This window comes from Ambystoma mexicanum, chromosome 11, assembly GCF_040938575.1.
Source record: "Ambystoma mexicanum isolate Mex_15411 chromosome 11, UKY_AmexF1_1, whole genome shotgun sequence".
In the NCBI taxonomy this organism is placed as follows: Eukaryota; Metazoa; Chordata; class Amphibia; order Caudata; family Ambystomatidae; genus Ambystoma; species Ambystoma mexicanum.
Window position 1 is genome coordinate 672,112,208 of NC_090934.1, and position 16,822 is coordinate 672,129,029.

Here is a 16,822-nt window from a genome sequence, read left to right on the forward strand (position 1 = left end):
TGTCTTGACTCAGGCAAAGGTTTTATTACAGCGGTCGTAAAATGTAGCTTCCTCTTGGCAGAAGCTGGGAGGGGCACTGCCTGTGAGAGCAAGCTGGCTTGGCAGAACTGGATAAACCAGTATTTCCACCATGTGACCTGGGAAACCACACCCCTTTGTAGCCAGAATATTGTTTAGAAAAAGATGAATAACTCATGGTGCGGACATGTGAAAATTTTATAAATGATACCATAATTCTTGTGATTTTTCTGCCCACAGTTTAAGAGGTTTTTAGAACCGGTGGTATGTTCAGGGGGGTGTTAGCGGAAAAGTGGATATTACTCTAAATGTATGCATGTTAAAAATCTGAAACTTCATCAGTTAATGTTCATACTCCCTGCGCACATGTATGTAAAGTTGGGTCAATGTCAGAAATTGAAAAATCAGTTAAAAAGTCAATTATGTGCCATTTCTGAATGCAAGCTCTTAGAAACAGCAGATTTGGACAGAGACATGGCTAAATTCAGCCACACCATGTATATGTAATTTCAAGCAACTGTGTAACTGTGAAATATGTCTTTTGTTATCAAATATAGAATATGTGCAATCTGACAGGGGAGTGTCCTATCTGCAAGCCATAAAATGACATCACTCTGACTCACAGTTCCTTCCCCAATCAAGTGAGGAATGGAAATTTGACCAATGACAAGGGAGAGGGGCAAGTTTAGTTATGACCAACACACACACCCACTTGCAGAACATATAAATGGACCACTGAAACTTAGGTAGAGACCTTCAATTCCATCTGCCGCTGGAAGCTCTGCCGGAAAAATCCATACTTCCCTCCATCAAACTTCAAAGAGCCAACACTTAGACTCCAAGATAAACAGAGACTTCAGAACCTTAACCAAAAAGGTCACTGCCAGCAAGAGTATTTGTCAGCAGGCCTAAAAATATTTTTGCAACTGAACTCTTCAGACAGCCGGCTGACGCCGTCTGAATTTTGCCAAGAACTTTTGCAAGAACCCGGTGACAGAAATATCCAAAGAGAAGGCAGGACCCGACCCAGAGAACCGGTGCCTAGCAGAGACCAGGCCATTGTATCCAGAGTGCTGACCCCGATGCTGTGAGCAGTTCCAGAGACCAGACGCTGTGCCCAGAGACCGTCCGAAGTCCAGACCTGTTGACCAGATCGTGACAAAGCCGCCTTCCTGTTTAAAATCTCTTGTGAGTACCGCCAAACTGTACCAAACCAAAGCTCTTAGTTTAAATTCATCTAATTCAATCTATTTAACCTAAGTAGAACTGCCTGATAGCTCCAAATCTGTCACCTGTCATTTCTAGTAAAATCTGTCACTTGTCATTTTGAGCTTTTAAAATTTCAAATCTGAAAAACGACCTTCACAAAATCGCTCATATCTCCGCGACCGTTTGTGCTAGAGACTTGCAGTAACTTTCATCTGAAAGCTTAGAATCGTGACTTTCCTACGAACCTAGAACCGCATTCCTACCCCCTATAGTTTTACCGCAATCGCGGAACACGCATCCGCGAATTTTACCGCGATTTGCAATTTCTTCACGTGTAAAAAGCTGCTGCTGCTTGCCTTCCATTTGCCAGAAATTCGTTTAACCTGCTAATCATTCCTGAATCATTGCAAGAGTGAGCCTGGACTCATATTAACTAGATACCACTCACCCTGAACCTCTGAAAGGGAATTAAAAGCATTTCCAGCATATTTCTCATCCATCGCTAGCACATATAAAAGCATTTGGGCCTGTGTTTTCAAAACTCCTATCTGTTTTCTTTAAGCTTGCTGGGGATTGAACTGAATTACGTTGATTGCATTTCTGAGAACTGTGTGCTTTCCTCCCATTTCCTTGCATTGCATAAAGCGGGGGGGAGTGAATAGCCAGAGAAAAGTGATTACATTGTTTGGTTGAAATCATATTGAGTATTTTCTGTACTGCATTCATTGAATATTGCATCCACCTGAGCTTACATAAAGCGTTCTGTACCACCTTCTTCTTTTGTTCCTATTCACCTGTGTGCTACCTTATCCATTTTATGTCAACTCCTTATTGATTATAAAGAAGTGTGCTAGTGCCAGATTCTCCGTTGTTAATATTTATCATATCAGATTAAGTGTGATCTTCAATTATTAATTTACTATAAAGCGTGATATCTATATCTATTGTTTAAATTATCAAATAAACCTTTTAATTTGCAAACCAGAACTACTTCTTGGCTCAGTGGGGTCAGGGGGATTCCAAGAGAGGGGTGTTATATAGGGGTAGTCATCCAGAACGCATGAACTGGACATAAAGATATATCAATAAGGGTTTTCATTCAGTATTATAGACTAGGCGTTGACTTAAGCTGTAGTGTTGAATTGAATCCTCTTACAAACCATCCCTTCTATCTGGAATTTAATGCCAAAATTGGCACCCATTGTTGAAATTGTGGAGGTTGGGGTGGGGCTGTGAGGGAGGTTTTCCAGAGAAAGAGGACTTGAAATATGATAGACCACCAGTCACTATGGTTAAGCATTACAGATGGGCAATGGATGTTGCTTTCACTTGGGCAGAGGGAGGGTCCGATACCTGCTAGCCACCCCTTAAACAGAGATGTATTTCAAGGACTTTTTCATGGGTGTTAAAACTGTCTCTTTGATTCTTTCACTGTTCTAATATTGGCAGAGTGACTGTTATCATTGCCGCAAACTCTGTTTTCAAATTCTTCTTTGTCTTTCTATTAGTGCCAAAGAGTGTAGCAAAACCAGCCAGAGCTGTTGATTTGCAATCCCTGAAGATACAGATTCACATGGTCACTGGTTTCTTTCCCTAAGAAGCAAATGGTCCTAAAGAACTACTTGTCACCAAGGGGAGAATCAAAGCATCAGCTAGTGCAACAAGGAGCCACAATGACATAATTACAGAGCTGGTCAGTTTCTCGTCTCGCTTTTACGTTTCCAGCTGTCTGTATGGGTGTGAGCAAAGCATTGGAGCCAGGTATAGAAAAGTCTTTAAAACAGCCACTGGAATGGCCAAGAAGCCAATTTAAATTGAGACTCACTGGTCCAGCCCTACCAATGTTTCAAAAGCAATTGGCTGTCACAACATGAAGCATGCTTAGAAAATGACAGAGAAAGGGAAGATTGCCTCGTCCATGTCAGCTGGTAAACTATTTCCTGCTACAGCGATTTGTGCCTAATAAGCAGATCATATGTTTCAATCCAGTTAAATAGTTCAGTGTATAAATGTAAATGCTGCAGAAATCTTTGTTTAAAACACAGTTCACAAGCTCTAACACAGATAGACTGGTGGTTTTATGTATTGGATGCAGAACTGTGCGTTTTGTTTAGCAAGTGTTACTCAACACTTCGCTTGAACGCGGGACGCGGCAATGATATTTGCAGTTGGGATTGATCCCCGTTATTACACTTCCAGTAATGATCAAGAGAAATAAAGTTGGATAAGCCCTGATTTGAGAAAGGCACCTTGCCGAAACACATGTAATCCATAGGGCAGATCAATTAAACTTTCTTATCACACAACAGCAATTGGACTTAGTCTCCAGCATAATTTTTTTTCTGGTGCAGTAATAAGGTGTGACCACAACAGCCTGGTTTCCAAATTAAACAAACGGAGTTGAGGAACTCGAAGTCTCCGTTCTATGGCACACCAATGCGACAGTGCAAATTTTTGTGATATCAACCCAAAAGTTCCTTCAAAATCTGTCCACTCTCACCATGGACACATCCTTGTCAGGATGGGGAGCACATCTCCTACAACAGACAGCAAATGGCATGTGGTTTCCATCAGCACCAACCAAACATAACAATCTGTTGGAACTACTTGCGGTGTTCAAAGCCCTGAAAGCATTTCAAACACACCTGCAGGGAAAGACGGTTCTGGTCTTTACAGACAGCACCACGGCCATGTGTTAGATGAACAATCAAGGAGGCACTCTCCAGGGGTGTCCAAATTGACACAGAACATTTGGGAATGGGCACTCAAACACACCATGTTCCTACTGTCACAACATGTTCCAGGGGAACATAATCTTCTGGCTGACATACTCAGCAGAGATTTTCCCCTACCTGTAGAGCACGAGTAGCGCTTGCAAGAATACATTTTACACAACATCTTTGTAGAACGAGGTCATCCAGAAACCAACTTGTTCTCAACTCTGCAAAATGCACAATGCCCAGATTACACTTTCAGGTATCCTCAGAAACAGTCCAAAGGGAAAGGTCTCAGGATAACATGGTCAGGGGGATTTGCCTACGCCTTTATCCATATTCCCTTACTCAACAGGATAGTTAACAAGATGCACCAGGAACAATTCACACTGATCCTGGTGAGACCAATGTGGGCTAGACAGCCATGATTCTCTCATCTCAGAATGACAGTCTCACTATGCAGGAAACTGCCTTTGCATACAACAGGCTGTCACAAGACGAAGGGAAAAAACTACAACCATGCCCTCAAACACTCAACTTAGCAGCTTGGCTCCTGTGGTTTGGGCACCTCCAGCTACCTAAAATAAAGTATGGACATTCTCATAGAAGCATGGAAGCCTAACACCAGACATTGTTGCTCCAATAAATGGAAACGTTTTGTCATCTGATGCAATACTAAGAACATCCAACCTATTACCTGTTTGCCTAAAGATATAGTCATTTATCTAACACACCTCTTAGATTCAGGACTACTTTTCAACTCACTAAAGGTCCACCTTGCTGACCTCTCTTCATACAACACATCTCAGAGTAAGGTTTTCTGGTAGAACATTCCAATAATTAAGGCATTCATGGAAGGGGTAAAAATACTTCACCCTCCTATTTCTAACCCAACTCCCTGCTGGGACTTGAATGTTGTTCTTACAAGACTAATGGGACCTCCCTTTGAGCCAATGCATAAGGCTGGTCTTAAGGCTCTCACCTATAAGACTGCCTTCCTAGTGGCTATTAGCTCTAACAGGAGAGTTAGTGAACTGCAGGCTCTCTCAGTTCAAGACCCATGTGTTACCATGCATAAGGAAAAAGTGGTACTATGCACACAACCATGTTTTGTGCCTAAATTAATTTCTAAGTTGCATGTGAACCAATCCATTGAACTTCCAACTTTTTTTCAGCATCCAACTAACTCAGCTGAAAGGAGGCTCCATACACTAGATGTTAGGCGTTCAGTTGTGTATTACCTTGATAAAACGAAACCACTAAGAAAGACCAATTGTTTGTCTCTGTTGCCACTTGAAGAGAAGGAGACCCTGTCTCTAAGTCGGCAATCTCTAGATGGATTGTTAAATGCATCCAACTATGTTACTCTTTTGTTAAGAGAGAATTACCCTTGACGCCTGGAGCACATTCTACATGAGGAACATGAGCTACTATAGCATATATTGCAAATGACCCTCTCGCGCAAGGCACTCGGCCACACGCAGAGATGTGTCGGACCTGCACGAAGTCCCTGCAGGGTACGAAAAAGTCCTGTGCAGTCGATTCCATGAATCAACAAACAGAATTTTGCACACAGTTTGGTGCACAAAGTCCCTATTTACCACGCAGAAGATTCCACGAATTGGGCCCTTAATGTACTAATACATTTTGTGTACTTTTATTACCATCAAAGTCAAATATCTTACTTCACCAGCACAACTCCAAAACCTTTACTGTTATTAGTACTACTTGCTGACATCTGTCATGGGCGCTACTCCCGAGGGGCCAGGACTGGCCCAGCGCCCTCGGAAGCAGACCCGTCTTCCACTACTCCGGACCCAGCAGACCCCTACAGGGGCCCTTTGGACCGTGTCCTGGCGCCTTTGGCGCCAGGCTCATGAAGGGTTTCAGTCCCGGCGCCATAGGCGCGGGGCTCATATTGATAAACAGTGTAATAATGCTTGGGTGGACTTACCTGAGGCAGACCATGCTGCATATTTACCCAGAACAAACCAGTCTGGTTGAAGTCCCCAGCCATCAGGGCTGGGAGGAACTATTCCCTCCATTCAGGAACTCTTTTCTTACCTGGGTGGAACCGGTGGAAGAACACACACTGGAAGCACTTCTCTTCTATTTAAACCACGCCCGATGGAAAACACGTGCTTCGCGTTATTCTGCAGCAGCAGCAGGACGCTCACCGAGTCGGCTCCTGCATTCCAGGTCCAGAGTCATCTTCAGCTTCCGTGGATGAAGAAAGACACAGAACAATACTTACCAGATCCCGGAATCCAGTCACCGGCAAAACCTGCAAAGAATAAACATAAGGTTAGAAAAGTGCAACTCGCTCGCAGCCGCGCCCGCTTACCTGATCCATCCTTGATTGCAACGGTGCTAACCGCGGCCTTCTCTTCAGCAGCTTCTCTGCACCTGAAAGGCAAAGGACATAATTAAAAAGGGGTTCGGGTGAAGGCAGTCGCATTCATCTTAACTTACAAGTTTTTGCAAGCGCAGTAGCGGCCGCATCGACCTCAGCATCCCGGCACCTGAAAAACAGGAAAAAGACATTATTTGAGGTGCCATTAAAAGCGGCCAACGATCATTATACTTACGTGCATCGGCACGTGCAGTGGCAACGGATATAAAGCCCGCAGCATCCCGGCACCTGAAAACTAGAAAAAGGACATTATTAGAGGTGCCATTAAAAGCGGCCAACGAACATTATGCTTAGGTGCATCGGCACGTGCAGCGGCAACGGAAAACTACGCCCACAGCATCCCGAGGCCTGAAACAAAGGAAAAGGGACATTATTGAGGTGCCCATCTTTTAAAGCCTAAAGACTACAGTATACCTAAAGGCATCCGCTCGTGCAGTAACGGCGGCATCGCTCTTCGGCATCCCAGCACCAGTGCCACAACTAAGGCCGCAAAAGACTTGAGCCTCAACACTGAACTCATCCAGTGACGTAACTGGAATCCACGTACCCCTGCACCAGACGCAGGATGGAGAGCTCAGCATTTATACGCCTAAGGTGAGAGCTCGCCAAGACGAGTAGAAAGCTAGGCTGTGGGAGAAACTGGCGATTGGTGGGAGAAGGAATCCCATCAAACGGTGATTAACCCTTTTTCTTCCACCTGCAGAAAACTTACCCTGCAAGTCAGACATTCGATAAGAGGAAGCCCAGTCCTGAGAGTCGTCCGAGCTCTACGCTTCTCAATTGAAGAAACGATAGCAGCCCAGCCGGGATCAGCGCCTCCGTGGGAATCAGGTGAGCGTTACAGAACGCGAAGCCCACCAATAACCTCCTACCCAGGCGCTATGGAAACTTCCGACACAGACCAACTGGCCCAGTTATTAGGGGAATTAAGAGCTGAAGTTCATGCTGCCCGCCAGGAAACGAATGCCCTTAGGAGGGAATTGATAATATCAAAAGAACGAACTGATGATCTCGCCAGACAGTTATTACAGACACAAGCGGGGCAAACCCCGCTACCTAATTCAGGAGGGAGCTATATCCCAGCGGCTTCAGCCAATCCTGTTCAAATCAACCTACCCGGAAATGTGCCATTGGCACCGCATGAACGCTTCTCTGTTGACCCTAAAAGGTTTGCAGTGTTTATAAATCAATGCCGATTGCACTTTTTTTGTAGACCTACAGCCTTTCCGACTGACCAGACTAAGGTAGCCTTTGTGCTTTCGTATCTTAGCGGCAGTGCCGCTGGTTGGTCGATCCCTCTTGTTACACAGGATGACCCGATCCTTCGTGATTTCCCGACCTTCCGGGCAAATATGGAAAGACTTTTTGCAAGGCATTCCCAGGGGCAGGCCCTGGACAACGAACTCCTTTCCCTACGACAGGGCAATCAAGATCTTTTGGCCTACATTGCATCATTCAATAGGCTAATCGTGGAAACCAGATGGCCTGAGGACAAAAGAATCACGCTTTTTCACTGGGGTTTGCGTGGCGAACTCAAAGACGTCCTTGCCCAGGTAGTGAATCCTCCTCAGGATTGTTCAGAGTACATTGATTTGGTGGTCCAATTGGATCACAGACTACAAAACAGAAAGGCGGATCGATCCAGGTTTGAAACACGGGTGTTCCCTAAGCCTCAAAGTCACACCAAAGGAGTTGAAGCCGTCGAACCTATGCAAATTGGGGTTGTAAAGGGTCCCCTAACCCAGAAAGAACGCGACAGGAGACGACAAATGCAACTATGTCTCTATTGTGGAAATCCAGGACATTTTCTTCGAGATTGCCCGTTGAAACCACCCAAGAAGACAGTGGGAGCTTCTGATAAGAGTTCTGAAAAGCCTGAGCTGGGAAACGACCTCGCCCGACAAGTGTAGAGGTCCGCTTGCCGAGCGTAAAAACCAGTTCTTTGACCTCGCACTTCATAATGCCAATGGTCCTCGTAAACCCAGAGCAACCGGATCGTTTGCATGCAATTAAGGCATACATTGATAGCGGAGCAGTTGGAAATTATTTGGACCGCGAATTGGCTTCCAGGATGAACTTACTTCTTTGTCCAAAGGTGCTTAAAGACATCATTACCACGGTGGATGGGACGGAAATCGCCTCCGGACCAGTGACCCATACCACTACTGAAGTGACGATACTAGGCCAAGAAGGGCATCAGGCGGTAATTGTGTTCGACGTGATCAAGGCTCCTCAATTCCAAGTAATTCTAGGGATTCCTTGGTTGGAGAAAAACAATCCTCAGATTGATTGGCGAGCAAAGACGATAAAGTTCCCAGAGTGCACACCAACTTGTTATCCACGACCCAACATTGGCCTAGCGTCAGTAACGGCTGACGGTCCACAATTACCTCTAGAGTATCAAGAGTTCCAAGATGTTTTTCAAAAGGAACAGGCTAACACCTTGCCACCCCACAGATCATACGATTGTCAGATAGATTTGCTACCCGGTGCAACACCCCCTTGCAGTAGGATTTACGCCCTTACCGAGCCTGAGAACCTTCATCTGCGACAGTATTTAGACCAGTACCTGGCCAATGGCTTTATCCGTCCGTCGAAGTCCCCTGCATTCTCGGCTCTGTTCTTCGTACCAAAAAAAGAAGGTGACCTCAGAACCTGTATAGATTATCGTGCTCTGAACCAGATAACAGTAAAAAACCGGTACCCCTTACCTCTGATCCCGGAACTCCTTGACCAGGTAAAAAACGCCTGTATTTATACTAAGTTTGATCTCCGGGGAGCTTATCACTTGGTACGGGTCAAGGAAGGAGATGAATGGAAGACGGCCTTTCGCACTAAGTATGGGCTATTTGAATACCAAGTGATGCCCTTTGGACTATGCAATGCACCGGCCGCCTTCCAATATTTTATGAATGATGTCCTCAGAGAGCTCATTGATGTCTGCGTTGTCGTCTACATAGATGACATTCTTGTGTACTCATCTTCAGAAGCTGACCATCGAAATCATGTTAGGGCGGTCCTTGAAAAACTTCGCCAACATAAACTTTTTGCCAAGCTCGAAAAATGTGTTTTTCATCTCACTGAGGTCGAATTTTTGGGATTTATTCTGACACCCAAAGGAGTCCACATGGACTCGAGAAAAGTAGACGCTATCCTCAAATGGCCGTCTCCTACTTCCGTGAAAGGCGTTTAAAGCATGCTAGGCTTTGCCAATTTTTACCGTAGATTTATTCCAGAGTTTTCACGAGTGGTACAACCCATCACCGCCCTCTTAAAAAAAAAAAACCTTTGAATGGTCCGCAGAAGCAGAACAAGCCTTCCAAGAGCTAAAGGCTAAATTCACCTCGGCGCCAATACTGAAACACCCACGCCCGGACCTCCCTTACATCGCTGAAACCGACGCCTCCAGCTTAGCAATGGGAGCAGTCCTATCACAAAGAGATCCAGAGACTAACCAACTGCATCCTGTGGCATTCTGGTCTCGGAAGTTCTCGGCGTCTGAGATCAACTACACCATCACAGACAAAGACCTTCTAGCGATTAAATCAGCCTTTAAGGCATGGCGGCATTATCTCCTCGGGGCCAGACACACTGTCACAGTGATCACCGATCATCGAAATCTGCAGTATCTGAAAACCGCCAAGGCTCAATCCTCCAGACAGCTTCGCTGGGCTCTATTCTTTGCTGAATTTGACTTTGTGATCACTTATCGCCCCGGCAACAAGAACGGCAAAGCGGATGCTCTTTCCCGAATTGGAATGGGAGATAACGTTGCCAATCCAGAACCTGTACCAATAATTCCTGAACAAAGGATCGTGGGTCTGATTTCTTCACAATCCATTGAGGATATTGAAGAAAAAACTAAACAACTTATAACCTCACCAGACTTACTGAACTGGTTACAAAAAGGAAAAGATTTCACCGTAAGCAATGACTTGCCTTATTTCCAAGGACGATTGTTCCTACCACACGCCGATTTACAAAGACAGGTAAATCTCCTGCTATCATGATTCATTAATTGAGGGTCACCCTGGCATTGCCAAAATCACAGAAAAGGTGAAGAGACACTTCTGGTGGCCTTCGTGGAGAAAAGACATAAAGGAATTTGTGATGTCCTGCGGTGTGTGCGCTCAAAACAAGGGTCAGAAGAAGAGGCCGGCTGGTCTTATGCAACCATTAGACATCCCACCGTGTCCCTGGCATACCCTTTCCATGGACTTCATCACAGACTTACCCTCCTGTTCCAGGTACAACACCATTCTTGTTATTGTGGACCTGTTTTCTAAAATGGCCCACTTCATTCCGCTGAAAGGCTTACCTTCAGCATCAGTCCTAGCCAAAGTATTTCTTGAAAACATCGTCCGGCTACACGGCTTCCCGTCAGTACTAATCTCAGATAGGGGGAGCCAGTTTATTTCCCACTTTTGGCGTAGCTGTTGTCGATTAGCTCAAATCGATGTAAGACTTTCGACCAGCCATCATCCCCAGACCGACAGGCAAACCGAGAGAACAAACCAGACTCTCGAGCAATATTTACGATGCATGCTACAACAGTCGGAGAGTAACTGGAAGGACATCCTTTGGATAGCTGAATATGCTTACAACAATTCAGTTCATTCGAGTACCGGGAAGAGTCCCTTCTACATCTTGTATGGGATTCATCCTCGAACCTCCAACCTTGATCCACCTCAAGATCTTGGAACACCCGCCGTGGATCAATTGCACACTGTTATTGGCCAAGCTTTTAAGGAAGCGACTGCACATCTACAACAAGCTAAAGAGAGGTACAAAAAAGGAGCAGATCAACACCGAAGCAATGCCCCTCAATACCAGGTTGGGGATCAAGTCTGGCTGTCCACCAAACATTTATCGCTTAAAGGGCCTCACTCCTTCAACCCCAAATACCTGGGACCATATCCAATTACGGCCATAATTAATCCAGTGGCCGTTAAATTAGAATTGCCAACCCATATGAGAATACATCCTGTATTTCACGTATCTCTTTTGAAACCCATGCAACCTGGAACCAGATTGACCAATCCTCCAGAGCCCATTGAAGTGAATGGGGAGCCCGAATTTGAAGTAAAAGACATTTTGGACTCTAAAATCATCAGATCGAAGCTATTCTACCTAATCGACTGGAAAGGCTACGGACCTCAGGAAAGGTCATGGGAACCCTGTGACCACATCCATGCTCCTCGTCTAGTCCAGAAATTTCACCGAACCTTTCCCGATAAACCAAAACCCCCGGGGAGGACAAGTTTGGGAGGGGCCTTGAGGGGGGGGTGCTGTCATGGGCGCTACTCCCGAGGGGCCAGGACTGGCCCAGCGCCATCGGAAGCAGACCCGTCTTCCACTACTCCGGACCCAGCAGACCCCTACAGGGGCCCTTTGGACCGTGTCCTGGCGCCTTTGGCGCCAGGCTCATGAAGGGTTTCAGTCCCGGCGCCATAAGCGCCGGGCTCATATTGATAAACAGTGTAATAATGCTTGGGTGGACTTACCTGAGGCAGACCATGCTGCATATTTACCCAGAACAAACCAGTCTGGTTGAAGTCCCCAGCCATCAGGGCTGGGAGGAACTATTCCCTCCATTCAGGAACTCTTTTCTTACCTGGGTGGAACCGGTGGAAGAACACACACTGGAAGCACTTCTCTGCTATTTAAACCACGCCGATGGAAAACACGTGCTTCGTGTTATTCTGCTGCAGCAGCAGGACGCTCACCGAGTCGGCTCCTGCATTCCAGGTCCAGAGTCATCTTCAGTTTCCGCGCAGCAACCTGTGGATGAAGAAAGACACAGAACAATACTTACCAGATCCCGGAATCCAGTCACCGGCAAAACCTGCAAAGAATAAACATAAGGTTAGAAAAGTGCAACTCGCTCGCAGCCGCGCCCGCTTACCTGATCCATCCGTGATTGCAACGGAGCTAACCGCGGCCTTCTCTTCGGCAGCTTCTCTGCACCTGAAAGGCAAAGGACATAATTAAAAAGGAGTTCGGGTGAAGGCAGTCGCATTCATCTTAACTTACCAGTTTTTGCACGCGCAGTAGCGGCCGCATCAACCTCAGCATCCCGGCACCTGAAAGACAGGAAAAAGACATTATTTGAGGTGCCATTAAAAGCGGCCAACGATCATTATACTTACGTGCATCGGCACGTGCAGTGGCAACGGATATAAAGCCCGCAGCATCCCGGCACCTGAAAACTAGGAAAAGGACATTATTAGAGGTGCCATTAAAAGCGGCCAACGATCATTATGCTTACGTGCATCGGCACGTGCAGTGGCAACGGATATAAAGCCCGCAGCATCCCGGCACCTGAAAACTAGAAAAAGGGCATTATTAGAGGTACCATTAAAAGCGGCCAACGAACATTATACTTACGTGCATCGGCACGTGCAGCGGCAACGGAAAACTACGCCCACAGCATCCCGAGGCCTGAAACAAAGGAAAAGGGACATTATTGAGGTGCCCATCTTTTAAAGCCTAAAGACTACAGTATACTTACAGGCATCCGCTCGTGCAGTAACGGCGGCATCGCTCTTCGGCATCCCAGCACCAGTGCCACAACTAAGGCCGCAAAAGACTTGAGCCTCAACACTGAACTCATCCAGTGACGTAACTGGAATCCACGCACCCCTGCACCAGACGCAGGATGGAGAGCTCAGCATTTATACGCCTAAGGTGAGAGCTCGCCGAGACAAGTAGAAAGCTAGGCTGTGGGAGAAACTGGCGATTGGTGGGAGAAGGAATCCCATCAAACGATGATTAACCCTTTTTCTTCCACCTACAGAAAACTTACCCTGCAAGTCAGACATTCGATAAGAGGAAGCCCAGTCCTGAGAGTCGTCCGAGCTCTACGCTTCTCAATTGAAGAAACAATAGCAGCCCAGCCGGGATCAGCGCCTCCGTGGGAATCAGGTGAGCGTTACAACATCCATTGCAATCCTTTGCAGCGAGCACCTGGTAAGGTGTTTACAGCCAGTTTGGAGTTCCTTTGGAGGGTTTTACCTGTGTTTTTAGTGTGGTTTCCAATCCTTTTTTTGTGCTGGTATGCTTGTAGAAGACACTGCCTTTGTGGGGTAGTCCTTTGTTTGTTTCTGTCCATTGTTCCCCTCTCCTACCATCTTCATAGCAATTGATATGATATGATATGATATGGTATTTGTAACGCGCCTATACACAAGTGAGGCAGTCAGGTGCGATGGTCCTCTATTTTTGGAGTCCTTTGTTACTGGTTTACCCTGACTTCCTGTTAGTAATCCTTAGCCATCCTGGACAGCAAGCACCTGGTAAAGTGTTTACAGCCTGTTTGGGGTTCTTTTGGAGGGTTTTACCTGTGTTTTTAGTGTGATTTCCAATCCTTTTTCTGTGCTGGTATTATTGTAGAAGTCACTGCCTTTGTGAGGTAGTCCTTTGTTTGAGTCTGTCTTTTTCCTCTCTCCTCCCATCTTCAGGCCTCCTCCACCCTCCATTTCCTTTCCCCTCCCCATCTCCCCGCCCCTCTCTTGCCCAGCCCATCCCTGATAGTGCCATCCATCTCCAGGAAGTACTCTTAGAAGTGAGCCCCAGGCCAGCTTTGCCCGGGCAGTTGGCTAAGAGCCAGAGGCAAAGGACAGCTTCACTGGGCAGCTCCCATCCCTTGCTTTCCCGTGGATGCATGGCGGGACAAACTACAGCTACACCAGGTAAGGTGGTAAGGGTGGGGAATACAGACATTGGACCTCATTACGAGGTTGGAGGTAAGGTAAAAACGATGCCGGTAAAGAATTACCGGAATCGCGTACCGCTATGGGCTATTCTGACCTGTCAGACCGCTATTCACGGCACCGTAAACTACGATGCCGTAATTATCGGACTTGGGTCACGCGCGCGCCCCACCATGCTGAAATTAGCGGCATGGCGTGAACCGGAGCTGATCACAAGTAAGGAGCACACGTAAATAATGGCCTCCTTAAGGCCGTAAAGTACCTTACCGGCATGGAGTACATACAGGCCTCTCAGAGAAGGAGTAAAGAACCCTGAGCAGTGGTTCCCAGAGCCACAGGTGCACACAATCAGCACAGATGGAGGCAATAGAGTCTGCTAGAGCAGAAAAGGATCACACCCACACATCACACCCCCTCCCACACCAAGATGAGACCAATAGTGGTAGCAGTACATGAAGCATGAGGCCCTGCCAGCAAGGGCCTAACCACAAGAACTACACCAACAACACCAGGCCCCCCCACTGAGGAGACACAGGGGGAGAAGGAGGGGGAGACAGGCCCAGCATGCAGCACCAGTGCAGCCTCCATCACCACCCCAGCATCCCCCATTCCCACGCAGCAGGTCCGGTCACTCAAGGAAACCCCTGAGCAGATACACACCCCCTACCAGCTTGACTGTGACACCATCACCACCATAGTTGGGCCGAGAAATAACTAGATAAGCGAGCAGCATACAAATACATACCGCTATCCCGGCACAACTGAAGGTGTTGCCTGTGCCCCACACCCATGCCACAGGCACTTACAAGCACACAGTGGGGTCAATGCATGGCATGTCACAACCGTCCATTACACGGACGCAGAACCAAGTGCTGGATCACCTCCCCAAACACACAAGGTGCTACAAATCCCTAACATGGACTACCCAGGAGATATACGACACAAAAGTTGGCCCCCATGCATTGGCAGGCATGCCAAATGACATGGGTGCCCCTGACAGCACCCACGTGGATTAGGTGGACCAGCATGGCATGCAGGTGGTGGATCGCAACTGCAAGCTATACCACTCCCCCAACGTGCAGACGGAATGCAACGCAAGTAAGAACATCACACATGGGTGGGCCCGACATCAAGAAACAACTCATGACTCAATGGGCCAGCTGAACTCCACACTACTGTGCCGCATGGGGCGACATGCAGAATGACGTGCCTGGCTGCTTGGTGAGTTGTCTGACTGTGTCATGCCAGTGCATTGGTACCATGAGCTGGGTGCCTCCAAAAACAAACTGGGTCGAAATGATGAAGCCAGTGCACGATGTTCACCCCACCAAACACCGTGCCACAGAACCAGTGTAACGGCACATGAGTACAGATTCCCACATCGATGGAGTAAGGCACACACCAAAGACAACATTACCAACATCTGACAAGGCCAAATCCCACAACACATGCACCACTCATTGGCGGCCCCCACAACCATAAGGGCATATAGGAAGACACACTGCATATGCAGAATGTGGCTGCCTCCAGCATGTCACCACACTGGAGAGTCATCCCTGGGAGTGGATTGAACTGAGGGCAGCAGGGATAGCACACCACATCACCGGTTCGGCACACCCATAGGAGTGGTGGAATTCACCATAGTATGGATCAGAGCAATATGATGAATGTGAGCCACTGACTACAGCCAACACGCCCAACTACGGATTCACACAGTAAACAGCACTTCATGGATATAACATCAAGACTGATGCATGCATCAACGAAGCACGTACCACGAGATGTGCATGCCATTGTTCATGGACCATCTCGTAGACGCGTCCCCCTACAGCATTCCATTGCACTGGACAATATTGTGGCCATGAATGGGCTGAATGCATCCATGACATGTGCTTATGGGCATCAATGACCTGCTGCCATGTCAGACAACTTCAGTTCTCCACCATGACAGACCAAACAATTACCTTCATTGGCTAGACATGCAGGTGTTGGTGGCTGTCCCTTGACACCATGGTACGGGACCCCTGTCAGAAACACACAGAACAGGCCGAGAGAGCCCTAAAATACTGGCCATACCCGTGCATGCGTGCAGATGAAGCAGTCACCTGGCTTGCATAAGGCACATATGAGTTGCCGAAGCTGGACTGGTGGGGGACCCATCCACTGCAATGTGGTGTCCAAGACCCCCATGTCATGTGTAAAGCTGAACAAAATGTGAATCCCTTGGAATGTGGCTCTGTCCCCTCACATGGGACTGCTAGCACCATATGAAGATGGAGTGAACGAGGAGGAGGAAGGGGCCAGACAGCATCATGGAGGCGGTGCACAGGAGGGACATGTGTGGCAAACATTGATTGGACATAATAACCAAAAAACTAGTCAGCAGAGGGCGGCATTACATGGGCACACAGGGCACTGGGTGTGTGTATTCTTGTAGACCATGCACTGTCAGACGTCATAATACACATGCTCAATGATGAATGTCCACACAGGTTAAACTTTGCAACTCCAATGGTGTATTGAAAATATAAATGGATGAGTGTGAACATTCCCTCCACCCACCCACCCCTCCCAACTACTCAACAAACCCTCACCCTCCACCCACCTCCCCCCCAACTCCACAACAAACCCTCACCCCCCACCACCCTCCCCCCAACTCCACAGCAGCAGCAATGCCGATTAATCCATGCTGCCGGGGCCCGGGGGAGGCATGTCCCGGCGCCGCATAGAACGCAGAGTGCGTCGCGGTGGGCTTG